The sequence below is a fragment of the Diadema setosum genome, chromosome 16 (assembly GCF_964275005.1).
Source record: "Diadema setosum chromosome 16, eeDiaSeto1, whole genome shotgun sequence".
Taxonomy (NCBI): Eukaryota; Metazoa; Echinodermata; class Echinoidea; order Diadematoida; family Diadematidae; genus Diadema; species Diadema setosum.
Window position 1 is genome coordinate 3,738,368 of NC_092700.1, and position 6,000 is coordinate 3,744,367.

Here is a 6,000-nt window from a genome sequence, read left to right on the forward strand (position 1 = left end):
GGAGCAAAACAATACTAGTCAATCTTCGATGTCCATGAAGAGGACGCAACTACCCCCCCTGCAGCCCCCCCCCCAAAAAAAAAAAAATGGATAGAACGAGTACATAAATGACTCTACTGTCAATGAAACAATCTTGTGACGAAACAATTATTATATCATGTAGAGTGTTTGTTTTCCTGGAGTAGGCAAATGCCCATGTAGACTTTATAAGCAATCGCATCATTCTCTTCTTTTCCCCGAACACGTGTGCAATTCTCACTCAAATTCTGAGATTTGTCATTGAAAGACCTTCGGTTTATAAACTAGTTTGGCTTCCGGAAAAGACGACCATGACTGTGACACTCAGCTGGTGTTGATAATGATCTGGCTCCAGGAATAGAAGATAAAGGACAGACAGAGCAAATCTTATCGGACCTGTAAAGACTGATGCAGTATCTCACAGACTGCTCCTCCACAAGCTAAAACACTGTGGAGTGAGAGGGTGTACTCTGCGTTGGGTTGAAGACTTCCTCGGGGATCGCACACCGCAAGTCCAGGTTAAAGGTGAAGTCAGCAAAGATGTGCTTGTGGTATCTCGTGTGCCACAAGGGAGTGTCCTCGGGCCCTTACTCTTCTTAGCCGTCATAAGCGATCTCCCGGACTGTTTTAACAATTCTACAATTCGGCTCTTCGCAAATGAATGTGCCCTAGCCGTACATGAGGATATACATCTCCCCATAATACAAGCTAGTACTCCACGACGACCTTGATAACTTGGAGGCATGGGAACGCACACGGAACATACACTTTAACCCAGCAAAGTGTCATGTATTGCGGGTGACCAAGAAACACAAACCAGTCACTTCTACCTGTAACATCAATGTGATATTTCTTACAGAAGCTGCATCTGCCAGATTATATTCTTTCACATCAACAGCAACCTTAACTTTAACAACCATGTCGACATAATTTCATATAAAGCTAGTTCCATGCCCTCGAACTCCTTTTCAGCGTATTAAACTTTAGAAGGTGTCCTTGTAAGATTAAAGAAGCAACCTACAAGACATTTTATAAGACCCATATGCCGCAGTGTTAGCAAAGGATCCACACACACAACAAAACATCAAGAAAGTGGAGCAGGTCCAGCGGAATAGTGCAAGATACTAGTATGTCATGGACAACTATGACCGCCAATCAAGTGTCAGCGCGATGCTGAATGAGCTTCACTGGCCTAAAACACTACAGAGCAGACGTCGGCACAGTCGGCTAGCAATGCTCTACAAGAGAGGCCTACGGTTCAACTTAGTTGATATGTGAAAAAAAAAAAATGTATTTTCAAGTTTTGTTGGTGATGGAAAAAATGAATGAATGAATGAATGAATGAATAAATGAATAAATAAATGCATAAATGAATAAATGAATTAATATTGCTTGGAAGGACCGCCTCACACCATTGACATCAAATACCAGAGACCATGCTACCCGATTCTGGATCCCACACTCCAGCTCACAAGTTTTCTCATTATCTTTCCTTTCCCTATGCGCCTACAGAGATGGAACAACATCAAGAAAGATCCTGCAATCTCCCCATCAATCGATGTCTGTAACAAGGCATTGAGGGAAGCCCTCATCTAGCATACAGTCATGCCAATGATTCTTACAATGTAGCAACACTTCGCATGCACATAATTACTGCACAACATATTTTTTATTGTTCGTTCTATGTAAAATTAATGATTGTCTGTTAGTGTCATGACGGAATGCACACCACTCTCCAGTGCGCTGATTTTCAATTATGAAGGATGCATTTCTCCACAAGAAGAAGGAAAAAAAAAAAAGAATATATATCCTTTCTAATACGAAAAATGGTATACCGTACTAGCGCTCTCAGTCAATTTTCAGAATTGTGTAAATTAAGGTATTTACGTTTTCAGAGTGGATTTAAAAGTGCATAGAAAATGTGCAAGGATGCAATGATATTGTTTGAAAATGCCGTGCTTTGATGGACCATCCGTCATCAAGCAGGCGTGTTTTTTTTTTTTTAAACTACGAATGTCTGATACACAATAGCCATGATAGCTGATCGAGTTTTATAGCCGACGTTACGAATATTTGCCATAATTTGAATAATATACCAACCGACGCCGATATATATATATATATATATATATATATATATATATATAATGTATTTTACCTTATAGCAAACTCAAGTTGAGAAAGGAATTGACCCATGTATACCTTCAAAGTGAATTTCCTCTGATAGACATTTTCAAGTTACCAGCTAAGCGCAATGGTCATTATGATGGTATAGCTATTCAGAAGTACATTTACACGCAGCTTGTGCCTGATGAACAAAATTTGTGTCAAACCGCGATCCCTAATTCTGCCATGCCCTCCGATGGTGATAGAACTTGTTTGCCATTTTCATGGGAAAACTCTTCCCTTGAGGAAAAATGAAAGGATCGTTTTCACGTGATCCTATATCGTCCAATAATTTCTGTTGGCATCTTTACAGGCTCTTATCAATCGTTGATTGTATGATATGAGAGTGCATATCGTATTTTCATTTTGTTAATTGATTTCTCAAAACACTTAATATTACAGATCTCGGAGCAGATCTTTGTAGTTGAGAAAACAATGCAAGAACAATGAACTAAAGTATGCTTTGAAAGACATTTTCGGGAGTTTACAATCCCTCAAGTTCCCGCAGCACTGTAAAACTCTCCACGACAGCGAGTAAAATATTTATTATACTTAACCATTCGGCAAATTACTCAATTCTCAACAGCGTGCAGTAAAGCAAAGGTCATAATATACTTAGAAAAAAAAAAAAAAAACTCTCACACACACACACACACACACTCATCGTCGTGGTTCATAGCGGACTTGTGTATCAAAAAAAAAATAAAACAAAACATAAGAAATCAAGAAAATTAATAGGCACTTCTGCAAAGTTATATTTTTGTTATGCATTGTGTGTATGTGATTATATGTGGATGCATTTATATATAGTTATTGTTAATGCTTACTCGTAACCTGGTCGGCATTCCTATAGCGACATAAATTGCGAGACTAGAAGCTGATTATTGCAGTGTATTACAAGGATCACACGCAAACTTTGCGAGCTTTTTTCTGTGTGTGTGTTTTTTCGCTTGAGTAACAGGTGAGAGCAGAGAACTGTAGGGCGCCATCAACCAGCTCTACGGCCAGACATCTCTGTGTAGATCCGCTGTCGTAATGCAGGTCTGAGGGAGGATACACATGAAACGATTATCGCAATTAGAAACGGGGATCGAGTTGAAATTACTACGTCTGGAATAAGAACAACAATAACAACAACAACAGCAACAAAACTTAAGCAAAACCTTAAGGAACAAATTCATCAATTTTCATTTCGTTTCTTCTTCTTTATTCCCATTACATTCATAAAAATCAAATAAAGCATGTACAATATTATGGTATGTAACCCTGCATTACAAAATCAACAAAAAGTCACCACACACAGACCTTTATTTCAGGGCAAATTCTAAAACAACATACAATCAGGCCATTTCATGATGCATAGCTCAACTCTCCTAACCTATCAAAATAGTTGAAACAAGGACAAAGGTGTGTACAGTGCACTCCCGATATAACGAACATGGTTGTAACGAAATTCCTGTTACAAGGAAGTAAAGACTCAGACGGCATCAGTATCAGCTCTATGTTTTTGCATTGTTTAACTGTTCAGTTATAACGACATTTCGATATAACGGACGAACACATCAGGTCTCGACGACTTCGTTATAACGGGAGTCCACTGTACTAAGAAAAGAGGCTCTGAAGTGCTGGTCTATTCAATCGCTGAATTTCACCGTGACTTTTTCTGTGTGCAATCAATAGGACCAAAGAAAAAAAAAATGTTAATCTTCACAGGAAAAAAAAATGAAGTGATTATCAGATTACACTGAAATTGATCATGCTCTACACAAGCATTCTATATATTACCAATGCCAACTTTCAAAGCAGTAGCATCATCCTTTTAAAAGTTAGTAGAGTTGAAAGTGAAGACTGTGTACATACTTTTTTAAGAAATGAAAAAAGGGACTCTAATTAATCATCCTTATCACAATATTCTACAAGAACAGTTTTCTAGAAAATCTGCTAAGAACGCAGTTTCAAATCCATTTTATGATCTCAAACGTAAACATAATGTGGAGGACGACTTTCTCTTTCAGAAAATGTGAAAACATGCAGATTAATCAGTTTCACCCGTTTTATACCTATTTTGAGCCTTCACACAAAATCAGTGCGTGGTACTTCTTGTTGGTTTGGTTATGCGTGGTCAGTATTATGTCAAAAAATGTAGAAACATAGATGTAAATAATAAAAAGAAAACCCTATAGTATAGTTATCTTTATAAACAGCATCATCTACACATAAAACAAAAATCATACGCTCTCGAGAGGTGTTCAAGAGCACGGAGACCATCGTAGTCCCCGTTACTAGACACCAACCAAACTGTCCTCCTCTCCAACTCACCCCGTCCACCCCACAGAAGGCAAAAAGCATCGACGCTCATGTCCATAACAATTCATAACATTAAATACCCGGTACGAGCTCAGATGTCTTATCAAAAGCGCACCCCTTAACTCTGCGCAAATACTGCAAAGATGATAAATCAAAAAATAATAACCTTCAAACAAAAGATATTGAACGATCTCAAATAAAGAAGAAGTCGGAACTCGGCTTGACCACCTTACAGATCATTTCCACGCTAGTTGCGATTTCCATCGCATATCATAGTACTGGGTTCATTTTATCTGCATAATTCGATACCTTGACCAGCAAAACATACCGTCACTGCCGCCTGCAGCCAGACAGCCGTTTCTGCTCAACTTACTCTCTGGCTAACAGTGCTTAATGCTACCATGACGGTCGCAACAGCAAGCGCGCCATCTTGCGTTCATGATGGACTCGGAGAGTCTACTAATGTTTAAGGATCTCCACCCCCCCCCCCCCCCCCCGGGGGGGGGGGGGGGGAACAGAACGAAAATGCAACAATCCTTGCTCCTGCAGGCGTCGGGTGGGGGGGGGGGGTTGATCCAAATCACTATCAAAATAATTGATAACCTCTTCTTGTGCATTCTCAGCTTTCTTTTAGAGGTATATACTATTTCCGTTCATGACAGGCAAACATAATTATCATCACGTGTGAGTTTCTTCAGTTTGTCTCCCTCTACAAATTAAATTTGTTAAGATCGCAACTGCTGATCTGTAAATTAACAAACATGTCGGAAAAAGGAACCTCTGAATAATATCTTTCTTTCATGATTATCATCGCTGGCCAAAAAAAAAGGAAACAAAACAAAATAAACAAAACAAAAACACAACCTCCTTGGCGGAGGCAATGAACAAACTTTGCAACGATATGTTAAAAAGGAAACATAAATGATAGATATATTAATGATTATAATCCATCAGCATGTTCTAATGTCAACTATCCATTTCGATACATAGCAACAATGGAAAATACTCACGGTGACTAAGGACTGATTGTCCATGAGTATCATGCGAATAATATGAAATATTTAGTGGCATTATAGTGTAATCACAGAAAACGTTCTTGCATCCCCCAACTTCACAGATGGACGATGCAGAAATCTAAACTAAGATTGATGATGTAATCACCCCCAAATAGTTTTTTTTTTTTTTTCTAAATCACTAATGTTGAAAGATTGGAGATACCAGGGTTCATAAAATCAATACGCAGTTTGTAAAAACAAAAATCAACAACAAACAACAAACAAACAAACGAACAGAAAGAAACAAGCACGAAAAAACATAAGAAGATAGATTAATCGCTGTCCTGTCAAACTCATTGCTATCAAGAGATCAGTTTCATGGAGGACATGAAACCAACATATTCATTATAGAATGCTGGTAGATTAAACATGATCTTTGAAAGTAAATCTTATAGTAGGCTTATTATTACATTCTACCTTCTCACCGTCCCTCCCCATTCCATGCAAGACCAGG